Source organism: Stenella coeruleoalba, assembly GCF_951394435.1.
Source record: "Stenella coeruleoalba genome assembly, chromosome: 7".
NCBI classification, from domain to species: domain Eukaryota; kingdom Metazoa; phylum Chordata; class Mammalia; order Artiodactyla; family Delphinidae; genus Stenella; species Stenella coeruleoalba.
Window position 1 is genome coordinate 85,043,495 of NC_137153.1, and position 25,395 is coordinate 85,068,889.

General features: G+C 37.0%; 1 long non-coding RNA gene across 1 annotated transcript in view; it reads left to right on the forward strand.

Annotated features, from left to right (window-relative positions):
* The window catches only part of LOC307188552, a 362,965-nt gene that overhangs the window by 238,873 nt on the left and 98,697 nt on the right, over positions 1-25,395 (forward strand). The window lies entirely within an intron of this gene.

Genomic DNA, 25,395 nt, shown 5'->3' on the forward strand with positions numbered 1-25,395 from the left:
AAATACAGCATGAATTCTTTGGAAAGGAGAACTTGCTGTAACGTTACCTTTTCAGTTGTCAGAGAGCATTTCTGGATGTTCGTCTTCATGTCTAATTTTCTGCACAGTTATTTGTTACCCTGATAACAGTGTGTTTTATGGCTGCTCTCCATTAGCCAGTGCTATAGTTTTATGAGCCATACAGAGAAAGTGAAGGAGTTGCTCAGCCTCCTTGGGAGTTATTTTGTTGGTGGTGATTTTCAAAGGAATTTAAACCGTTGTGCAGGCAGAGTGGGAAGGGGGTTGTTTTATTATTGGCTAACCCCAAATGTAGCAGTTGGCTGGACTCAAACCATGTCCTCAGTTTGCAAGAGATGATAAAAAAGCAGTCTTAGCTATTCAGATAACTATGAAATCTTCATGACTTCTCAAAAGAAAGAAAGGGGAAAATATAAACACGTGGAAGAGTATTGTTCCTTTCCTTTTTTAAAAAAGAAAAAAAGCCTTGAAATATGTTTTAAAATATTTTATGAGGTCACGCTAAAAAAAGAGTAATTGGAAGAAAAATTCTGCTTGTCTAAGCGAAGAGCACATTTGTAGCGGTAGGGTAAATGTTTTATCGATTGAGGAGCTGGGAAACTCAAGTCATTACTCACCATGGGCTAAAGAATAATTGCTAATGCTCTGGCGGAAAGATTAAAAACAGTTTCTGGAAGTATTTCTTACAATGATCAATGGTGTATCATCCCAGGCCATTGGATCTTCAATAACATTTTTCCCTTTTGGGATACAATCAATTCTTATAATATGATTCATTTGCCAGTGGGCATGCTTTCTTCATACGATGAAAAGGCACTTATGCATCTTATATTGTTGAAAAGTAATCTTATACAGCCAAAGATCAGGCTGTGGTATAGAAGACTCACTGGAATCCATTTCTGTTTTAAATGGGTTTTGGAAATTATCTAGGGTGGGAAAGTGGGCGATGGGGGAGACAGTTTTTAGCCTCTTTGTTATGGCTTTGTTAACCCTTTGAGAATGCATTTAGCACACTCTGACAGCAGTCCAGATTGTCATAACACGAAGGTGGTGACTTAGGGGGCTATTATAGATTTCAGCATATGCCACGGTGAGCTTGACTCATTTGCAACATTAATTACCCTGGCGGAGCTTTCAGGTCAAGGGTTGCCTTACAGCTGTCTACTGGCTGCACATGTCTGACAAGGTCTTCAGCATCCTGGGGCAGAGCTCAACTTTGGTCCACTGCTGCTGAATCCATCAATTTATCTCTGCTTTAATAAATAACAGCTTCGGTCATGAGAGGCTGTGCTCACGCCAGAATTTCTCCCAGGAGAGAAAGCGCTGAAAGCTTGGGCACAAGACCTTTCAGACTCCACTTTGCCATTGGACTTGTGTTGAGGGAAATGCATGGCCCCATCACCAGGATCTGCCAAATGTAGAGGCCAAAACAAAGAGTAATAGAGCCAAGCTCAGGAAATGGTCATATGTTCTTTTGAAGGGTGACATGAGCCCCAACCTGGAATTTTGTTTGAATCTGAGAACAATGGTTTTTATGAGATTACAGAAAGGTTAACCCACTTTCTGCCTCTTCCACATTTTCCTCACTCAATACCCTGGCTCTGCACCCAAGAAACTGAACACTCAAAATTAAAACAAAATAAAATTTTGAAAATATGGTTTAGATCGTCTACATTTCAAATATTTCCTTGTTTGATGGTGAGATCATACCCAAACTGATTTCCTTACCAAAGGAATTGTTTTTATTTGAATGTTTAGCAGTGTATAGACATTTTTTCATATTTGTACATTTCTAGTCTATTTAGTGAAGCAAGTCATTAAGTTTCATATCTCTTCTTTTTCATTGTTTTCAAAGGAAAAATATTTAATCTTAAGAAGAATAAAAATTAAAAGAAAAAATACCCGATCTAGAATGATTTAGAGATTTTTACTAAATAAAAAAGCCCTTGCACTCCTTAATAATGTCACTTCAAGATTAGCTTTCCTGAAAGGTAAATTTAAATCATCCTTCTCATCATCATAGAAGTTAAATTTACTGAGTGCTTACTTTGGTCCAGGTACCAAGTAGAAGCTAAATTATATATATATATATATATATAACTATTCTATGAGGTAGGATAGTGTTTTTAATCTGCACTTTTTACAAAAGAAGAAATTGAGACGTAAAAACGTTAAGTAACTAACGACTAACTATGGCCGTAAAGCTAGGTCAAGGTAGGGCTAAAAATAGAACTAGGTTAGTCTACTCTGAAGGCAGGGCTCTTAGCTACCTTACTCTTATGTATCATGCTCATAAATTTTATTGTTTCCCAATTTGCTAAGAGTATGGGTGTAATCATGTAGGTTAATTTACGAATCTAAATCTAGAATTGAAGATCTTCCCTAATCTAGTCCCAGTGAACCATTATTCCAGTGTTATCTTTGGTAACTGATACTCTGTACATCTTACTTTTCTGCCAAAATGCTCTTCTTGCTATTTGATCTATTTATGCCTATTGTCTTTCTTGCCCTCCAGCTTCATTTTTGCTATTACAAATATCACACATCCCAAACTGACCCTGCCAGAAGTTCCTTCTCACTACTCTGAACACCTACTTCATTTGTTCTGTACTACTCACAGAGTATTTTATGTTTCCTCATATTATAGTCACTTAAATGTGTCATATATTTTATTGTATGCTTGCATTACTCTTGGTGCCTAGCACCGTGCAAGAGTCACAATAAGTTCTGAATTAAAGTTTGCTAAATGAATGAACAAAAAGCATACATAGCAATGTCAGTCCACCAGAAATAACCGATACTATATTGGGAAAGTCCAGTTAAACCATTTCTAGATGAGCAAATCATTCCCATAATGAAACTTCAGGTTTTTAACTGAGTTAAGTTTTGATCAGATCTTGGTCTTTGGTTGGTACGTTAGTTTGCTAAGGCTGCCATAACAAAATACACAGACTGGGAGGCTTAAATAAGAAAAAGTTATTTTCTTATAATTCGAGAGGCTATATAAGTCCAAGATCAAGGTGTTGGCAAGTTTGGTTTCTTCTGAGGCCTCTGTTCTTGGCTTATAGATGGCTGCCTTTTCTCTGTGTCCTCGCATATTCTTTTTTTTTTTTTGCACACGCATCCCTGGTGTCTTTTTGTGTGTCCAAATTTCCTCTTCTTATAAAGACACCAGTCAGATTTGATTAGGGTCCACCATAACAGCCTCATTTTAACTTAATCACCTCTTCAAAGGCCCTATCTCTAAATACAGTCACATTCTGAGGTACTGGGGGTTAGGGCTTCAACATATGAATTTTGGGGAGACACAATTCAGCCCATAACAGATAGCTTTCGGGGAAAGATAGAAGATTAGGATGCAAAGCATTATGTTAGGATGAAAGCATCAGTAAGTCTTAAAAATGGTTACTTCTCAAATTGGCTGACATCCTAAACATGCAAATGCTTTAGAATCCCTGATCCTATAGCACAGGCTTAGCTTTAAAGAGTGGGCCATTTTGTTTGATGGTGAATCTGTCAGCAAATTTTTAAATGCCTGAATTATATAATTTAAAGTGAACAAAGTGAAAACCCAAGGCAATTTCAATTATAGGGCAATTCATCAACTATAAGGAAGAGTCTCAGAACACAGATTGAGTTATGGCAAGCCAGGCAAGGTATGCAAAATTCCTCCTCCCACATAAACTTAGGCAAGTCTCTGCAGGATGTGTAACAAAGCATGGCTATTTCCATAACTGCATTTACTCCAGCTCTTGGGGCAGCACACTTTTGATGCTCCAACGAAGTAGAAAAGAGCTCATAGATTTTTAAGGTTGCAACCCAAGCCAGAGGTATGCTGTTAACAGTTCAAGACAGGGGAAAATTGTAATACATGGCCTCCAAATTTACACTCTTCCTGACTCAGGTAATGAAACATGAACCACACATCCAGCTTTTGATAAAATAGTGCTCACTTGGGCAGTGAGAGACTGCAGGTAGGTATTTATTTCTCTGGCTGCCATCCTAAGTTGTCCTTGACTGGCAAGGCTTTCACATTAACCCTTTTCTCAGAGGATTCTGAGAAACTTGGCTCCTAGTGATGAAGTCTTATTACGTTCACCACCCATTCTTCAGGTTTCCATTTGCTTGTAATTATCTTAGTGTCGTGTTCCTGTATGCTGTTGCTGCTGTCACAATGATACCATCCTATTGAGTGATTACAAATAGCCTAATGAAGAGAGGAACACAGTCTCTGCACTCAGCATCCAGTAAGCAAAAAGCAGGCTGTCAGAATTTCACATCTCATAGAGGGGCCTGACCCTCTGAGTGACGCCGGATTAAGCTACCATCCCTTTTGCACATTACATGATAACATGGGAGATTCACTGACCCAGTTTTTGAGAATTAAGAGAATGATGACTGCCAAGTGATATATGATGGAAAGCTTTAGAAATACTAAATAACCATGACTATCATAATTGGAGTTATAGCAATAAAATATTACTTAATAGACCAGAAGGAGGGGGTCATGGGGTGGAGGAGTTGAGAAGCAGAGAAAGAGGAGGGGAAAGAGTAAAGGAGAGCCTGAAGAGAATATCAGCAGTGCTGTTCCAAACCTTTAGAAATCTGTCCATCTTGATACAGGTGTGACCCAGCATAAACATATTCCTGTACTGACAGCTCTAAAGTGAAACACAAGACTTAGCTCCAAGGAAGGATGAGGGATGTGTGTGTGTGTGTGTGTGTGTGTGTGTGTGTGTGTGGTAAGTAGGATAGATGAGGATGTGACATTTGGGAAGAGGATGGGATCAGTCTCTGAAGGAGGGAAACTGAAAGGAGGGGCTCCATGCTGGGCACCTTATGGAGGAGTAATGAGTGAGACCTCTTCATGGAAGGGAGCACTGGTGGAGAAACAAAAAGAATGAAAACCAGTGACAGTCCAAAAGATGAAGGAGCAGTTTAATCCTCTGGGAGGGGAAAGGTTGTGACTTTGAAGTGAGTCCACGGGCTTAGCCTCTGGGGAGGTCCTTGCCCAGGGGCTGGAGGGTGCATCTTTAAGAAATAGCATGTGGGAACCCACAGCTCTACCTGGGGTGGCACAAAGGCAGCAGAGCTAGGACTGCAACTGGGCATCACCCCAGAAACCTGGGAGAACAAAAGACCGTGAAAAGTATGGGCAGATTCTAGACTCACTGTCTGTCCCCTGTCACAAAAGCTAAACAGAGGCCTGGGGAAAATGAAAATGAGCAAAAAAATGAGGATGAGCAAAAAAATGAAATGAAAATAAGGAAAAAAATGAGGTAGGTAGAACCACCTGTGCCCCCTAGCTATACCCTCAGAAGAAAGTCATGTTAGAATCCACTCAACGCAGGGCTGATCAAAAGACCCAAAGCCACCAAAGAAAATCCAGTGGTATCACATAAAGTTTATTGAACATGAAGGCACAAAATCAGGGTTTAATTCAGTTATGTAACTTCTCTGAGCCTCAGGCTATTCATGTGAAAATGGCAATAATAAGAATTGCCTCATAGAGGTTTTGAAATTATATAAATGAAAATATAATACAAATATTTGTTGAGCAGCTATTATGCGCCTGGGACTGAATATGGACTGCCGGTACAACCATGAACAAGAAAGGCAACGTCTTGGCCGTAATGGGGTTAGAAGCTTACATTGGAGCCAGGGCACTTGCCAGTTAGTGCTCACAGATACTTATTTGCTTAGTTCCCCTAACCATTAGGTTGAGGCTGTGGGACTGTGTTCTGACAACATGATGTAAGTGGACATGATGTGAGAGTGATGCCGAAAACTCGGCCTCTGTGCACTGGTGCTGAATCGAATCTGAGAGACAGGGTTTTGGGTGATGTAGATAAGAATAGCTTTATTGCTTTGCCAGGCAAAGGGGGACACAGAGAGCTTGTGCCTCTCAAAACTGTGTGTCCCAACCTGGGAGGATTTGGTGAGGAGTTTTATAGAAATGGTTCAAGGGAGGAGTTGCTGATAAGGATCAGGGTGTGTGCAGGGCCTGTACTCAGTAAATCTGGCCACAGGTGGTCTCCTGATGAGCTTCTCTGGAATGAAGAATGCTAATATCTTCAATTCGTTGGGGGTTTTAGTTCTTTAAAGAGCTCAAAGATATCATTATGTGTATCCCTTGAGGTGGAACCAGGACCCTGCCCCAAGGCTGCACTATTGTTTCTTGGCTGCTCCTCCTTTGTCTCTGCATTCTCTCCCTTCCCTGATTAGCAACTGTTCAAATCTGCCCTTTGGAACTCTGGGAAGGTCATGGAGGTTGGAGTCTATTCCCCACAAACAAGAAACAGGGGACATGGAAAGGCTACTGTGTCCAGGAGCCCCATAGGATCCTGCTCAGTTTCAAGGGGACTGAGGTGCAACAAGATATAGGTGGATGTGGTATGAAGGGACTGGGGACCAACAATGGGATGTATGTACGTGTGATGTGAGGCATTTCTGTCCTCAACCCTCAGAAAATATTCTACATGACCATGTAACACTCTTCTCTTCCATGGTGATCATGGAAGCCACTTGTTTTAGATCATATAGCTTCAAGTACATAAGAGCTACCTGTCCTGCATTTGACAATGGTGGGAGTCAAAAATAAACTTTATTGTGTTGAGCCACTGAGGTTTTTAGGATTTATCAACCGTCACAGCCTAGCCTAGCCTGTCTCACTGGGGAACCTGAGTCCTACCAACATGGGCCTGCCACATGAGTGAGCTTGGAAGTGGATCCTCCTCCAGTTGAGGGATGAGATTCCTGTAGCCCTGGATGACACCTTAATTGCAGCCTAATAAGAGACCCTGAGCCAGAGGTACCCAACAAAGCTGCACTGATTCCTGACCCACAGAAACTATGAGATAATAAGCGCTTTGTTGTTTCAAGCTTCTAAGTTGTGGGATCATGTGTTATACAACAACAGATAACCAATACATACCCATGTGTCTATCGATAGATGAGTGGATAAACAAACTGTTCTGCCCATACAATAGAATGCTAGTCATCAATAAACAGGAATGAACTATTGAACTACAACATGGATGAGTCTCAAAATAATAATTAAGTGATTAGAAGCCAGAAAAAAAAAAGTACATACTATAAAGTTCCACTGTATAAAATCTAGAAAAGACAAACCAGTCTCTAGCGGAAGAAAGCAGATCAGCGGCTGCTTGGAAATGGGGGGCGAGGTGAGGTTGGACAAGAAGGAGTGAGGAAGGGTAAAGGTTGCAAAGGGTCATGAAACTTCTGTGAGTGATGGCTGTGTTCCTATTTTGATTGTGGTGATGATTTTACAGGTGTAAACATGTCAAAACATCAAATTGTACCCTTTATGTTAATTATAGCTGAATAGAGCTGTCAAAAAAATACCTTTGTCCAGTTATACGACTCTAAAATGATTGACTTTGCTTGAAGAAGTGAGTTTTGCTTCAGCATCTTGAAAAGTCAGTGGTGCATTCTTCCCCCTAGCCTTACAGTTGCACAAAACTGCACCCTTGTAATCTTGTCTTTGTATTCACCAACATTGGCCTCTCTGTTAAAGAAACACTGCCAAGTACAACACCTACTCCTAATCAAAATAATGACTTGTTAAAAGTGATTGTCTCTCCTCTGGTCCAGGTCTGTGGGTATTTCATTTACTCTTCTGACTTTGACCATCCTCTTCACGCTCTACCCCTTAAGGCAAGACCACAGGCTCTTAGGCTGATATATTCCCAACCCAGATACAAGACAAGGAAGCCTGTCAGTGGGTAAACAGATGAGTGTTTGTCCAACCAATTTTATTAGCAGTGTAAAGAGGAATCAAAACTGCATTCTGTACGTGGTAAGCCTTACAGGGGGAAAAAAAAACCTCTCAGAAATCTCAGACTAAATCAGCCAGGAGGCCAATTCTCACTTTTTTAGACCTCTTTAATGTGGCTTGTTGCTTGATTTGCCACAGTCAACCTGAAGAGCTTAGTTTATTTCTAGTCTTCCCTCATTCATTTCTTTAACTTACCCACTCCTTTGCCAGCTGTCTGAGGAGTCACCAGACTCCATGCCAGAAAGCCTACCTGACTTGGGCATGAAGTATGAATCTAGCTAAAATTCTGATATGACCTTAACACCTTCCAAGTTATGAAATCAAGCAGTTGAAACTTTTAGTGGCTGACTAAGCTTCTAGAAGCCATAACTTAGAAGATACCTAATGAATTTTATAATTAATTAATTAATGGATCATTTGACTTCAGCAGAGCTGAACATCATTCACTGGTTTTAATTATTTCCTGATTAAAGAAATTACATTTTTTGTTTATAGGATTTACTAAGCAAAGGGTGCCAAATAACAGTTTATTAATAGATATAAACATGTATTATAGATATAACAGTTTACAAAACCATAACTTAACTGTATACCTTTTATCATGAGAGTCATATTACAAGGTTGTCAGCAAACCCTGTTATATCTCACTTTTTGGAAAAAACTTGTTGGGAGTCCCTTGAATATTTTGAGATGCCTGGGATTACTGGATAACAGTATGCCTTTCTGATTCTGTTAAATTCTTTTCTCCTCCAGTTTGGAGAGAGAGAACTGAAGACAGGGTATATCAAACCCATCAATGGCTTTCCCCTGACCTCTCATTCTCTCCTGACATCTACCTTATTTGTTCACTCTTCTTTCTTCCTCTTGTCATCTAACACCACAGCAACTCTTCAGCCCTTCGGGACAGGTGATATATGTTTATTACAAGGCTGAGGCAGGGCTGTGGCAGGACAGAGGTGAAATGTACAGTCTCATGCTTTTTTCTAGTATCATGGTCTCATTTGAAAACCAGAGAATGAATTTAACCTCAGAACCAAATGAGAATTAAGGGTTGAGGATTCAGTGAATCAGAGGGCAAAAGTCTACTAGAATAGCACATGTAGATAAAAGGTGGGGTTCTGAAGTTTGAATCAAATCTGAGGAGAAGAGAATGTGACATGAGTCCCTAGAAAAGAAAGACTGAAGGGCTGCTCCTCCATGCTGGGTAGATTCTAGAGAGAATAATCTGAAATGAAGTCTGAATCACAGTTCCATTGCTTAAAGTTATGTGTCCTCACTGTCTCAATTTCCTTATCTATAAAATGAAGACAATAATATTTACCTCATAATATCTACTCATGCCCCAAATCTGACATGTTGTAAATAATCAAAGTGTGCAAAATGTTTAGAATAGTCCCCAACACATAGTAACTGCTTAGAAAATGATGCAGTGTTTCTGAAGTGCCTTCTAAAATGTACTGAGAGAAAAATATATTTTATGAGACATTAGTAGGCATCATATGAAAAATAGTTCTGTCATCAAATTAATTATAATATATTAAAGAATTTTAATTTTTGAATAAATTTTAAACCTCTGAAAGCATTTAATAGGCTTTTATTAGAGAGATATTGTATTTGGTATTTCCCAAATTTATTGGACCAAAGGACCATTTTGGCTAATTCTATGGCGCACTCCCTGACAGTGGTTAATTACGTGATGTAAGAGAAAGAATTTACTTAGGATACCAGCAAATGAGAAAGTTTAGCTTCAGTAAGTGTGTTCTTTTCTAGAAAAAAAGCTAGTTTTAATTTTAGCTGACACGTATTTGGTATTTGTATTTTAAAGTCTAATATCACTTTATTACATAGTTTTATTATATAATAAATGTAAAATAAATATTAGAGACACCATAATCTTCCCAATACTCAGGGCTTCCAAAAAGGTCTTAATCCAGCCCAGCTTTTTGAGAAAAACTGGTTTACTATGGCTTGAATTTATTTCTATAGAATTAATAAATAAGAGAACCTAGTAGATAAAATACACAGTAAATATCACTCATAGGAATTAAAGAAATCAGAGCAGTAAATGGACTTTTATGATAATAAAGGGCCAATTCATTATGAAAACATAGCAATTGAAAATGTGTATGCACCCCAAAACCTGGAAGGCCGAGCTGCTACCCTAGTGGGCTCAGAGAGTAATTTTGCCTCATGAAGAATCATACCTTGAATCTCACCCATTCATGATTTAGATGAGATTTAGATGAGATTTTGGACTAAGAGTTGATGTTGGAATGTGTTAAGACTTTTGGGGCTATTGGAATGGTGTGAAAGCATTTGGCATGTGAGAAGTACATGAATTTTAGGGAACCAGAGGGAAGAGTATTATAGGTTGGATTGTGTTCCCCCCAAATTTATATGTTGAAGTCCTAATACCCAGTACCTCAGAATGTGGCTATATTTTAAAATAGGGTCTTTAAAGAGTTACTTAAAGTTAAATGAGGTCATTGGGATGGGCTCTACTCCAATATGACTTGATGTCTTTATAAGAAGAGGAGATCAAGACACAGACACACACAGAGAGAAGTACATACAAAGACAGAGGGAGAAGGCAGCTATCCAAGGAGAGAAACCTCAAAAGAACTAATGCTGCCAATACCGTCATCTTAGATGTTTAGTTGCCAGAGCTGTGAGGAAATACATTTCTTTGTTTAAGTCAGTCTGTGGTACTTTATTATGGTAGTGCTAGCAAACTAATACAAAATATATGAAGTAAAACTGACAGAACTGAAAAGAGAAACAGGCAAATCCACAATTATAGTTGCAGACTTCCACACTGCTCTTTTAGTAATAGATAGAATTGGTTGACAGAAATCAGTAAGGATATAGAAGAACTGTACAACATTATCAACCAGCTAGGTGTAATTGACATTTATACTGTAATTTGTCATTGTAATTGTAAATTGACATATAAAATGCCACAGAACAGTAGCAGAATACATATTCTTGTTAAGTGCACATGAAATATTCACCACCATAGACCATATTATAGGTCACAAAACAAACATTTATATACTTCAAAGAACTGAAATCACAAAAAGTATGTTTTCTGATCATAATAGAATTAAACTAGAAATTAATAGCAGAAAGATAACAGGAAAGTCTCCAAACTGGCAATTAAACAATATGCTTCTAAAAATCCATGGGTCAAAGAAGAAGTATCAAGGGAAATTGAAAAATATTTTTAACTAAATGGAAATAAAAATACAATGTATCAAAATTTGTAGAATACAGCTAAATCAGTGCTGAGAAGATATTTTCCATAGCATTAAATACTTATATTACAAAAAAGCCAAAAATCTCAAATCAACAATCTAAGCTTCTACATTAAGAAACTAGACACAAAAAAGCAAATTAAACCCAAAGTAAGTACAAGGAAAGAATAAAGTTAGCGACAGAGTTCAATAAAATTTAAAATAACAATAAAATATTAGAGAATCTCAATGAAACTAAAACATTGTCTTTTTTAAAAAATAATAAAATTGATAAACTTCTAGCAACGGAGTCAGAGAGAGAAGGCACAAATTACCAGTAACAGGAATGATATAGAATATATTTCTATAGATCATGATGTCTTTAAAAGGATAATGAGAAGACTACAAACAACTCTAATTCAACAACTTAGATAAAATGGACCAATCCCTCAAAAATGATAAAGGAGCAAAATTCTCTGAGGATGAAGTAGACAATAGTCCTTAACTACTAAAGAATTTGAATTTTTAATTAAAATATCTCAAAAAGAAATCTACAGGCCCAGATTATTTTGCTAGTGAATCCTACTAAAACATTTAAAATTCTAAGCAATATCATTCATAAAATAGAAGAGTCAGAAACACTTTGCAAGCAATCTTTCCCAAGCCAGCATCCTGACCCCAAAATCAGACAAAATTCTTTAAGAAAAGAATTATGCAGACCAATATCCCTCAAAATCATAGATTCAAAAAATCCTCAACAAAGTATTACTAAGTTGAATTCAGGAATACATGTAAAAATAATGATAATCTATTTTTTAAAATAGAATTTATCCCAGGAATGCAAGACTGGTTCAATATTTGAAAATCACTTAAGGTAATCCACTAAAATCACATTCCAAAGGAGAAAATCCACATGATCCTATTAATAGATGTAACAAACATTTGACCTAATTTAACATTCATGCAGGATAAAAACTCTCAGCAACTAGGAATAGAAAGGAACTTTTGCACCCTGATAAAAGGCATCTACAAAAACCTACAGCCAAGATCACACTTACTGGTAAGAGATTGCTTTCTCCCAAGATAAGAAATAAAGTAAGGGTATTCATTCTCACTACCCCTACTTAACATCATACTGAAAGGCCTTTCCATTGCAATGAGGCAATAAAAGTAAATAAAAGGCACACATATCAGAAGGGAAAAATTAAATCTACCTCTATTCATAGGTGATATGATTGTCTATATACAAAATCTTACAGAGTCTACCAAAAAAAAAAAAAAAAACCCTCTGAAACTAAAAGTGAGATTAGCAAGATCATGGGATACACAGTCAATTCAGACACAAATTTCTGTATACTAACAATGTACAGTTAGAAACTGAAATCTTAAAAATAGACATTTATAATATCTCTAAAAAATGAAATACGTAGTTATAAAGCAAACAAAACATGTTTAGGCTCTATATGCTGAAAACCACATGGTACTAATGAAAGAATTCAAAGATCTAAATAAATGGAGACATACTATGTTCATGGATTGGAAAGCTCAACATAGTAAAGATCTCCATTCTACCCAATTAGATCTATAATGAAATCAAAATCTCAGCAGGATTCTTGGTAGACATAGACAAACTGATTCTAAAATTTATATACAAGGGCAAAGGAAGTAAAATAGCTAAATCAATTTTGAAAAAGAAAAGTTGGAGGAATCACACTATCCTATTTTGAAAATTTCTGGGAAACTGTGGAAATCAGTGTAATATTACTCAAGAGATAAACATATAGATCATTGGAACAGAATAAAGAATTCAAAAATACACCCACACAAATATAGCCATTTGATTTTCAATAGAGATTCAAAAGCAATTCAGTATTCAACAAATGGTATTAGAACAATTGGACATGCACATGCACAAAGAAAGAAAAAAGAATCTTGATCTTTAAGATTTTGTTAAAAGTTAACTCCAAAAACATCATAGATTTAAATTAAAATGCTTTTAAAAAAAAAAGCGGAAATTTTCATGATCTGGAGGTAGGCAAAGAGTTCTCATATGCAGCACCAAAAGTGTGATCTACAAAAGAAAAATATGATAAATGGGACTTATTAAAATTTAAACCTTTTCATCTATGAAAAACAGTTACAAGAATTAAAATACAAGCTACAGACAGGGATAAAATATTTGCAATTTACATACCTAAAAATACATGTATCTAGAATATATAAAGAACTCCCTAAACTCCCCAAACTCAACAACCCAACTGAAAAATATTTTAACAGATAGGAATAAGATAATATAGATGGAAAATAAACACATGGAAAGATGTTTAGTATCATTAGCCACTAGGGAAATTGAGATTAAAATCATAGTGATGTGTCCCTACACATCTATTAGAATGATTAAAAGAAGTAATTCTAATAATACCAAATGCTACTGAGGATGGGGAGCAACTGGAACTTTTGAACATTGATCTTGGTGATACAAAATAGTACAACCACTATGGAGAACAGTCTGGCATATTCTTATAAAATTAAATGTGCATTTATTATATGACCTAAAGATCTCACTCCTGGGTATTCACTATAGAGATATGAAATGTATACTCACACAAAAACCTATAAATGAATGTTTATAACAGCTCTATTCTTAGTCAAAAGCTAGAAATAACTTGTGTCCTTTAACAAGCTGTGGCATATCCAGGCGATACAATACTATCCAGCAATATAAAAGAAACCATTTATGTGCACATGTCTTAGTGCAAATACATTATGCTGAGTGACAGAAGCCAATCTCTGAAGGTTACAAACTGTATGATTCAATTTATATGACATTATGGAAGAGGCAAATTTATAGTAGAGAACAGATCAGTGTTTTTCAGGAGAGTGGTAGGGGAAGGGTAGGATCATAAATTTCTTCATCTAATTTGAGGATAGGATTATTTATTATTTATTTTATTTATTTTCAATGTACAGGAAATGTACATGTTTCTGTTCTTCTTGGAGCCTAGCACTTGGGAATGCAAACAAAAAATTTGATTCTACTTTTTTCAGCCATGTTCTTCCTTTTGTAATGCAGTGAATATAAAGGGTGAGCTGATTGAATATGGAAAGATCAAAGGTAGGAAGACATAATAGTTGTGATATCCATTTACTGATGAGCAAACAGAAATTTGGATAAGCTAACAATTTGCTCAAGGTCACAGAAAGAGTAAATGGCAAAGTATATTCAAATTTCAGTCATTTATTTTAAGTTCTGTAACTTCCCCATTGTAATATTTTAGTGAGATAAGAAGTTTTCTCAGGGAAAGAAGAGATCTTTTGTTGGGTGAAAAAAAGCAGGAGGGGCCACATTATGTCTTTTGTGGGCCCTGGGCACTCTGGCCTTCAGGACCCCCTTCTTCCATAATAATATCAATATTAAACATTACTTTTCATATAACTTTAAATATTTCAACTTTTTTCCTATTTAAAAAAAAGTAATAGATTTTCAAGTGCCCTAAAATTCTTATTTTTTTAAATTTTCATTTGAAGAAAATTAAACTTTTTCTTCTACTCTAAAAGTTATTTTTTCTCCTGATTTTAAAAGAAATTAAAATATTTTTGTGGCCCCCAAAATGTATCAGGGGTTCTTGGCAATGTGCCTACTGTGCTTAATGGATAAGTTGTCCCCGCAAAGCAATCTAAACACTGGAAAAATTCTTTAAGTTTATTCTTATAGTGAGGGCATGATAGTAGCATGACAAAAATGACACCTCTGATTCCAGTCAACTTAAAGCTGACCTTCAGGAAAAGAGTTAACACCTACTTACCACATCACTAATGCATTTCTTTTTTTGTTTTGTTTTGGTTTATTTTTCTTTTTTCCAGTGTTCGTTATCTTTTTTTTTTTTTTAACATCTTTATTGCAGTATAATTGCTTTACAATGGTGTGTTGGTTTCTGATGTATAACAAAGTGAATCAGCTATACATATACATGTATCCCCATATCCCTCCCTCTTGCGTCTCCCTCCCACCCTCCCTTCTCCACCCCTCTAGGTGGACACAAAGCACCGAGCTGATCTCCCTGTGCTATGCAGCTGCTTCCCACTAGCTATCTATTTTACATTTGGTAGTGTATATATGTCCATGCCACTCTCTCACTTTGTCCCAGCTTACCCTTCCCCCTCCCCGTATCCTCAAGTCCATTCTCTAGTAGGTCTGCATCTTTATTCCCATCTTGCCCCTAGGTTCTTCTGACCATTTTTTTTCCTTTTTTTTAGATTCCATGTATATGTGTTAGCATGCGGTATTTGTTTTTCTCTTTTTGACTTACTTCACTCTGTATGACAGTCTCTAGGTCCATCCACCTCACTACAAATAACTGAATTTCATTTCTTTTTATGGCTGAGTAATATTTCATTGTATATATGTGCCACATCTTCTTCATAGATTCATCTGTCGATGGACACTTAGGTTGCTTCCATGTCCTGGCTATTGTAAATAGTGCTGCACTGAACATTGTGGTACATGACTCTTTTTGAATTATGGTTTTCTCAGGGTATATGCCCAGTAGTGGGATTGCTGGGTCATATGGTAGTTCTATTTTTAGTTTTTTAAGGAACTGCCATACTGTTCTCCATAGTGGCTGTATCAATTTACATTCCCACCAACAGTGCAAGAGGGTTCCCTTTTCTCCACACCCTCTCCAGCATTTACTGTTTGTCGATTTTTTGATGATGGCCATTCTGACTGGTGTGAGATATCTCATTGTAGTTTTGATTTGCATTTCTGTGATGATTAATGATGTTGAGCATTCTATCATGTGTTTGTTGGCAATCTGTATATCTTCTTTGGAGAAATGTCTGTTTAGGTCTTCTGCCCATTTTTGGATTTGGATTGTTTGTTTTTTTGATATTGAGCTGCATGAGTTGCTTGTATGTTTTGGAGATTAATCCTTTGTCAGTTGCTTCATTTGCAAATATTTTCTCCCATTCTGAGGGTTATCTTTTCGTCTTGTTTATGGTTTCCTTAGCTGTGCAAAAGCTGTGAAGTTTCATTAGGTCCCATTTGTGTTTTTTTTTGTTTGTTTTTATTTCCATTTCTCTAGGAGGTGGATCAAAAAGGATCTTGCTGTGATTTATGTCATACAGTGTTCTGACTATGTTTTCCTCTAAGAGTTTGATGGTGTTTGGCCTTACATTTAGGTCTTTAATCCATTTGGAGTTTATTTTTGTGTATGGTGTTAAGGAGTGTTCTAATTTCATTCTTTTACATGTAGCTGTCCAGTTTTCCAGCACCACTTATTGAAGAGGCTGTTCTTTCTCCACTGTACATTCCTGCCTCCTTTATCAAAAATAAGGTGACCATATGTGCGTGGTTTATGTCTGGGCTTTCTATCCTGTTCCGTTGATCTATATTTCTATTTTTGTGCCAGTACCATACTGTATTGATTACTGTAGCTTTGTAGTATAGTCTGAAGTCAGGGAGCCTGATTCCTCCAGCTCCATTTTTCTTTCTCAAGATTGCTTTGACTATTCGGGGTCTTTTGTGTTTCCATACAAATTGTGAAATTTTTTGTTCCAGTTCTGTGAAAAATTCCATTGGTAGTTTAATAGGGATTGCATTGAATCTGTAGATTGCTTTGGATAGTAGAGTCATTTTCACAATGTTGATTCTTCCAATCCAAGAACATGGTATATCTCTCGATCTATTTGTATCATCTTTAATTTCTTTCATCAGTGTCTTATAATTTTCTGCATACAGGTTTTTGTCTCCTTAGGTAGGTTTATTGCTAGATGTTTTATTTTTGTTGCAGTGGTAAATGGGAGTGTTTTCTTAATTTCACTTTTAGATTTTTCATTAGTAATGTATAGGAATGCAAGAGATTCCTGTGCATTAATTTTGTATCCTGCTACTTTACCAAATTCATTGATAAGCTCTAGTAGTTTTCTGGTAGCATCTTTAGGATTCTCTATGTATAGTATCATGTCATCTGCAAACAGTGACAGCTTTACTTCTTCTTTTCCAATTTGGATTCCTTTTATTTCTTTTTCTTCTCTGATTGCTGTGGCTAAAACTTCCAAAATTATGTTGAGTGATAGTGGTGAGAGTGGGCAACCTTGTCTTGTTCCTGATCTTAGTGGGAATGGTTCCCGCTTTTCACCATTGAGGACGATGCTGGCTGTGGGTTTATCATATATGGCCTTTATTATGTTGAGGAAAGTTCCCTCTATGCCTACTTTCTGGAGAGTTTTTATCATAAATGGGAGTTGAATTTTGTCAAAAGCTTTCCCTGCATCTATTGAGATGATCATGTGGTTTTTCTCCTTCAATTTCTTAATATGGTGTATCACGTTGATTGATTTGCATATACTGAAGAATCCTTGCATTCCTGGGATAAACCCACTTGATCATAGTGTGTGATCCTTTTAATGTGCTGTTGGATACTGTTTGCTAGTATTTTGTTGAGGATTTTTGCATCTGTGTTTATCAGTGATATTGGACTGTAGTGTTCTTTGTGACATCTTTGTCTGATTTTGGTATCAGAGTGATAGTGGCCTAGTAGAATGAGTTTGGGAGTGTTCTTCCCTCTGCTGTATTTTGGAAGAGTTTGAGAAGGCTAGGTGTTAGCTCTTCTCTAAAAGTTTGATAGAATTTGCCTGTGAAGCCATTTGGTCCTGGGCTTTTGTTTGTTGGAAGATTTTTAATCACAGTTTCAATTTCAGTGCTTGTGATTGGTCTGTTCATATTTTCTGTATTTTCCTGTTTCAGTCTTGGAAGGTTGTGCCTTTCTAAGAATTTGTCCATTTCTTCCAGGTTGTCCATTTTCTTGGCATAGAGTTACTTGTAGTAATCTCTCACGATCCTTTGTATTTCTGCAATGTCAGTTGTTACTTCTCCTTTTTCATTTCTAATTCTATTGATTTGAGTCTTCTCCCTTTTTTTCTTAATAAGTCTGGCTAATGGTTTATCAGTTTTGTTTATCTTCTCAATGAACCAGCTTTTAATTTGACTGATCTTTGCTATCATTTCCTTCATTTCTTTTTCATTTATTTCTGATCTGATCTTTATGATTTCTTTCCTTCTGCTAACTTTGGGGTTTTTTTGTTCTTTTTTCTCTAATTGCTTTAGGTTGTTTGTTTGAGATGTTTCTTGTTTCTTAAGGTAGGATTGTATTGCTATCAATTTCCCTGTTAGAACTGCTTTTGCTGCATCCCATAGGTTTTGGGTCGTTGTGTTTTCATTGTCATTTGCTTCTAGGTATTTTTTTTGTTTTCCTTTTTGGTTTCTTCAGTGATCTCTTGGTTATTAAGTAGTGTGCTGTTTAGCCTCCATGTGTTTGTATTTGTTACAGACTTTTTCCTGTAATTGATATCAAGTCTCGTAGCGTTGTGGTCAGAGAAGACACTTGATACGATTTCAGTTTTCTTCATTTACCAACACTTGATTTGTGACCCAAGATATGATCTCTCCTGGCAAATCTTCCATGAGCACTTGAGAAGAATGTGTATTCTGTTGTTTTTGGATGGAATGTCCTATAAATATCAATTAAGTCCATCTTGTTAAATGAATCATTTAAAGCTTGTGTTTCCTTATTAATTTTCCTTTTGGATGATCTGTCCATTGGTGAAAGTGGGGTGTTAAAGTCCCCTACTATGATTGTGTTACTGTTGATTTTCCCTTTTATGGCTGTTAGTATTTGCCTTATGTATTGAGGTGCTCCAATGTTGGGAGCATAAATATTTACAATTGTTATATCTTCTTCTTGGATTGATCCCTTGATCATTATGTAGTGTCCTTCTTTGTCTCTTGTAATAGTCTTTGTTTTAAAGTTTATTTTGTCTGATAGGAGAATTGCTACTCCAGCTTTCTTTGGTTTCCATTTTCATGGAATATCTTTTTCCATCCCCTCACTTTCAGTCTGTATGTGTCCCTAGGTCTGAAGTGGGTCTCTTGTTGACAGCATATATATGGGTCTTGTTTTTGTATCCATTCAGCCAGTCTGTGTCTTTTGGTGGGAGCATTTAATCCATTTACATTTAAGGTAATTATCGATATGTATGTTCCTATTACCATTTTCTTAATTGTTTTGGGTTTATTATTGTAAGTCTTTTCCTTCTCTTGTGTTTCTGCCTAGAAAAGTTCCTTTAGCATTTGTTGTAAAGCTGGTTTGGTGGTGCTGAATTCTCTTAGCTTTTGCTTGTCTGTAAAGCTTTTAATTTCTCTTTCAAATCTGAATGAGATCCTTGCTGGGTAGAGTAATCTTGGTTGTAGGTTTTTCTCCTCCATCACTTTAAATATGTCCTGCCACACCCTTCTGGCTTGCAGAGTTTAACAGTTAACCAGCTGTTTACCTTATGGGGATTCCCTTGTATGTTATTTGTTGTTTTTCCCATGCTGCTTTTATTTTTTTTGTATGTAATTTTTGAATATTTTATTAATATGTGTCTTGGTGTGTTTCTCTTTGGATTTATCCTGTATGGGACTCTCTGTGCTTCCTGGACTTGATTAACTATTTCCTTTCCCATATTAGGGAAGTTTTTAACTATAATCTCTTCAAGTATTTTCTCAGCCCCTTTCTTTTTCTCTTCTTCTTCTGGAACCCCTATAATTCGAATGTTGGTGCATTTAATGTTGTCCCAGGTGTCTCTGAGACTGTCTTCAATTCTTTTCATTCTCTTTTCTTTATTCTGCTCTGCAGTAGTTATTTCCACTGTTTTATCTTCCAGATCACTTATCCGTTCTTCTGCCTCAGTTATTCTCCTATTGATCCCTTCTAGAGAATTTTTAATTTCATTTATTGTGTTGTTCATCACTGTTTGTTTGCTCTTTAGTTCTTCTAGGTCCTTGTTAAACATTTCTTTTATTTTCTCCATTCTATTTCCAAGATTTTGGGTCATCTTTACTATCATTATTTGAATTCGTTTTCAGGTAGACTGCCTATTTCCTCTTCATTTGTTAGGTCTCGTGGGGTTTTGCCTTGCTCCTTCATCTGCTGTGTGTTTCTCTGTCTTCCCATTTTTCTTGACTTACTGTATTTGGGGTCTCCTTTTCACAGCCTGCATGTTTGTAGTTCCCATTGTTTTTGGTATCTGTCCCCAGTGGCTAAGGTTTGTTCAGTGGGTTATGTAGAGTTCCTGGTGGAGGAGACTAGTGCCTGTGTTCTGGTGGATGAGGCTGGATCTTGTCTTTCTGGTGGGCAGGTCCACGTCTGGTGGTGTGTTTTGGGGTGTCTGTGGTCTTCTTATGATTTTAGGCAGCCTCTGTGCTAATGGGTGGGGTTGTGTTCCTGTCTTGCTAGTTGTTTGGCATAGGGTGTCCTGCCCTGTAGCTTGCTGGTCATTGAGTGGAGCTGGGTTTTGGCATTGAGATGGAGATCTCTGGGAGATTTTTGCCATTTGATATTACATGGAGCTGGGAGGTCTCTTGTGGACCAGTGTCCTGAACTTGGCTCTCTCACCTCAGTGGCACAGCCCTGATGCCTGGTTGGAGCACCAAGAGCCTGTCCTCCACATGGCCAGGAAGGCCTTCCGGGTGCTGGAGTAGGGAGTCCACGGGCACCGGGCTTCCAAACAGACAGCAAGAGACAAGAGCTGGGCACAGGGTTAAGGGTGGAGAGTTGGCAGGTGGGGTAAGGGCCAGGCAACTACAGTTTTTTCCCTGGTATCAGACGGGTCTGTCCCAGAAGCTGGAAAATTTGGCTACAATGGGCGGTGTGGTGCTGGAGGGTGAGGAGAGCCTGCTTCCAAGTTTTGATAGCATTTGTATGCAGAGTTCTGTGTGTATTTTCAAATTATATGTTTTTAACTCATTTAGGTCACTATCAAGGAACATGATAGCTGGATTGTAAAGTAACTGTTTACTATTTATGACTGTTCCTTTTTGCATTCCCACCAGTGAATAAAAGTACCTGTTGCTCCATATCCTTGTCAGCATTTGATGTTTTCAAGGTTTCAGATTTTAGCCATTCTAATAGGTGCGTAGTTGTATCTTATTGTCATCTTAGTTTGCATGTCTTTAATGACATATGATGTGGAGCATCTGTGCGTATGATGTGGAGCATCTGTTCATATGCTTATTTGCCATTTGTATATCCTCCTTAGTGAGGTGTATGTTCAGATTGTTCATCCATTTTTTCATTAGTTTTTTTCTTATTGTTGAGTTTTAAGAGTTCTTTATATACTTTGGATACAAGTCTTTTATCAGATATGTGTTTTGCAAATATTTTCTCCAGTGTAACTTGTTTGTTTTCATTTTCTTAACAATTTCCTTTGTAGAGCAGAAGTTTTTAATTTGATTTTAATGAAGTTCAGCTTATCAATTTTTCTCTCATGGATTTTTTTGGGGGGATGTTTTATCTAAAAATTCATTGCCAAGGTTATCTAGATTTTCTCCTATGTAATCTCCTAAAGGTTTTATAGTTTCACATTTTCCATTGAGGTCTGTGATCTACTTTGAGAAATTTTTAAGATGTAATGTCTATATATAAATTCATTTTTAACATTTGTTCTTTTTTGTTTGTTTTTTGCTTTGTTTCATTTTGTTTTGCCTGTGGATGTCCAGCTGTTTCCGCACCATTTGTTGAAAAGTCTATTGTTTCTTTATTGGATTGCATTGGCTCATTTGTCAGATTAGTTGACTATACTTGTGTGGTCTATTTCTGGGCTCTCTGTTCCATTGATCTCTTTGTCTATTCTTGTGCCAGTACCACACCGTCTTGATTACTGTAGCTTTATATTAAGTCTTGAAGTAAAATAGTGTCAGCTCTCCAACTTTATTCATCTTCAATATTAGATGAAGGGGAAATTGGCAATTCTGGTTTTTTTCCCTTTCCATATAAGCTTGTTGGTGAGGTTTTTTATGTAAATTCAGTATACAACATAAAGAGTCTAAAGATTACTAATCAAAATGAAAGAATGTACTTCTACTTTTCCATTTAAAAGAGTAAACATCATGGTGATCATTTAAAAATAAAAATGAGGGCTTCCCTGCTGGCACAGTGGTTGAGGGTCCGCCTGCCAATGCAGGGGACACGGGTTTGTGCCCTGGTCCGGGAAGATCCCACATGCCGCAGAGCGGCTGGGCCCGTGAGCCATGGCTGCTGAGCCTGTGCGTCCAGAGCCTGTGCTCTGCAACCGGAGAGGCTACAATAGTGAGAGGCCTGCATACCGCAAAAATAAATAAATAAATAAAAATGATTTGTTTGCCGCAAACTCAAATGAGTTTTTTTTTTAAAAGCCGCTGTCTTATGAGCAATTTTGCTAGGGAATGGTAAGCTTCTCTTTCTTGCTACTTGAAAGTCCAATTTGTCAGAGAGGGCAAAGAAGATAAAAGGAATTTCCAACACATACTATAGAATGTATAAAGTGGTGGGCCCTGTTATGTTTCCTACATTTTTCTTGAATGATGTGGAAAATGGTACATTCCAAAGGCTAACATCTAGTAGTAAAGATAGGACTTTAGTTCTCCTACAGATTAGGCACAAGGGAATTTGAGATACATCTTTCTCTAAAGTGCAAAGTCTTTTGGGTCTTCTTCATATGATACCTTTGACATTTTAGGTAAAAACTCAAGATTCTCTGAAGCGTCATAGTAACTTGGGCAATATCAGAGAACAAAAGTCGTGTGGACTCTCTGTAATAGGAACAAAAATTGATTCAAATTTTTGAAAGTTAATAACTATAGTCAATTAAATCATTCATTGTTTATTCTCTAAAATATTCTATCAGTTCTTAGAGCCTTCTTTATTATTGCATTACCTGCCTAAATTCACAGAACTGCTCCCTTTCCTTCTTCCAGAGGATATCTCCCCAAATCTAATCTTGTTGTAAAAACATTTTGTAAGCAGCTTTTTTTAAACAGGCATGTTCCATATTTATTTAGCTGCTTCTCTTTCCTTTGTGCCTGTGCAAACAGTATTAACTCTGTTAAATTTTGTAGGACAAGTATGTGTGTGTTAACTTGATCCTATATAATGGGACATTAAAAGCAAAATTTCAACAAGGAATAGCATAGCATAACAGTCATTAATAGGGATGAGTACAATCAGTATGTCTTCAATGGTAGTCCATGGTCTTGCTGTAGGCATTTGATCATTACATGGTACTGTATTGGGTTTTCAATTATAGTTGATTGAAAAGTATCAACAGACCTTTACACACACACACACACACACACACACACACACACATACACAGTGTAAAACTGATTGTCTTCGCCCCATGACCTATCTCAGCAGGGAACATCCTTCATTGCTCCTTTTTCCCATTTTCTAAAGAATGTGAGTCCCACCCAATGGAAGTTCTGTTTTGGAGTGACTCATCTCTTTCAGTAACATTATCAGCATTTCCACTTTGTTCCAGTTACAAGATGCAGTCCCCAGAATAATGTAATGCCCTCCTGCTAATTGCCAAGGCAAATAGAGGAACTGCTACAACTCTTCAAATGCTTTTCATTTTACATGTTGATTTCTCGCTTCCCACTTGGGAAAGGTGTGTTTGGCTCTAACTGCTTTTGATCTAATGGTTCTGTAGTCTGACCTACTTTCATTTTTCTTACTGCTGACATTTATTTTATTTTCTTTATTTAAGGCCAAAAAGTAACAGAAAAGGTAATCAGCATGCATTTAGGTCATTGTCAGTGTCCCAGTTACATTTGCATTTTTCTGCTTAAAATCTAATGCTGCCTTTGAATGATTTAAGATATTTGGACAAGGGGAAAAATAACCCTTCCTTCCCATAAATCCAGAGTGAAAACAAAGAGAATACATAATCCACCTGCCTTGATTCAGGACCATGCAAGTTACAAGAGCTGCAGTCATAGATTTTGTCTGGCTCCCAGAAATCATCCCTTTAGGACCAGAATCCAGGTGAGGCAGGGAGCCTCCCATTTCCCCGAAGCACTAGAGGCTTTGAAGGACCCAGCGGACGGAAACCTACCTTTCTGATTACCGAGTTTCAAGGCAGAGTGTGATCTTCCTCCCACATAGGAGAGATGACATCCAACAGAGGAATCCCAGAGCTCTGTCTCACTCTGTTACTGTGGGGAATAGCACAAGAATTATGCGTCAAGGGTCATTTACATATGTTGAGAATCAGAATGAGGTTGGTAAAGACCTGCTTAAATGATCAAGTTGCAGTAAGGACACGGAACCTAAGAAGGCAAAATTGTGCCACATGTCAGGACATTTGGGACAGATACTGGAGACAGACAGGAACCACGGTGATGAGTTTAGTAATTTAAGGGCTCCAGAGAGTGGTAGGATCTCATCTATGCCACCAGTTAGAGGGCCTCACATCAATTTCTCAGTTCTGGTTTTCTTTTACTCTTCGAGGATTCAGAGTGCCACATTTCCCAAACTGCATTCTACTTCACGATAGTTGCTAGTAAGGCTAATGCCTGTTTCTGTGGTCAAATAAGGTCAAGGAATGCTGGTTTACAGAAAGTTTATCTTCTTGTTTTGTTGTTAATTTACAGTTTCTCTGAGTATTTAATGTGAAAATGTATGTTGTGACTCTCCAAAAGAGAGGAAAAGTATTAGATATGTTTTAAACCTATTGATCAAGGAATCTCTTTATGGAATAACGCTGTTTTTGTTTTGTTTTGTTTTCATTTTTATTGGGGTATAGTTGATCTACAATGTTGTGTTAGTTTCAGGTGTACGACAGAGTGAATCAGTTATACATATATATCCATTCTTTTTCAAATTCTTTTCCCAGATAGGTTAACACTTTTTAGTTTTTGCTGAAATAACATGTACATATGATTACAAAATCAGATATTGCAAATGAAATGGTCATGACAGTCACAGTCTCTGACCCCCATTTCTGGTCAATATATATTCCTTCTCCAATAGGAAACTTCCTTTAACCAAGTCTCTTTTAAGATTTTCTGGTGATTATTGGTAATTTTAGATTTACAGAAGCATTACAAGGATAGCACAGAGAGATTTTACATAACCTTTTACCCAGCCCCCCACAATGTTAACATCTTATATGACCCTGGTGCACTTATCAAAATAAAGAAACTAACACTAATACAATACAATTGATTAAATGAGAGATTTTATTTTTCTCCTGGTGTATTCTTTTTCTATTCCATGATCTAATCATAGGTATCATATTTGTATTTAGTCGACTTTTCTCCTGACTCTCCTCTAATCTGTGAGTGTTTCTTAGTCTTCCTTCTCTTTCATAATCTCAAAACTTTCAAAGAGTAGTGGTCAGGTTTTTGTCTGATGTTTTATCACAGTTGTACTGAAGTTATAGATTTGGGGGAAGAATACCACAGAGCTACCTTTCTCATCGTATCAGGGGTACGTGGTATCAACATGACTTATTACTAGTGATGTTAACCTGGATCACTTGGAT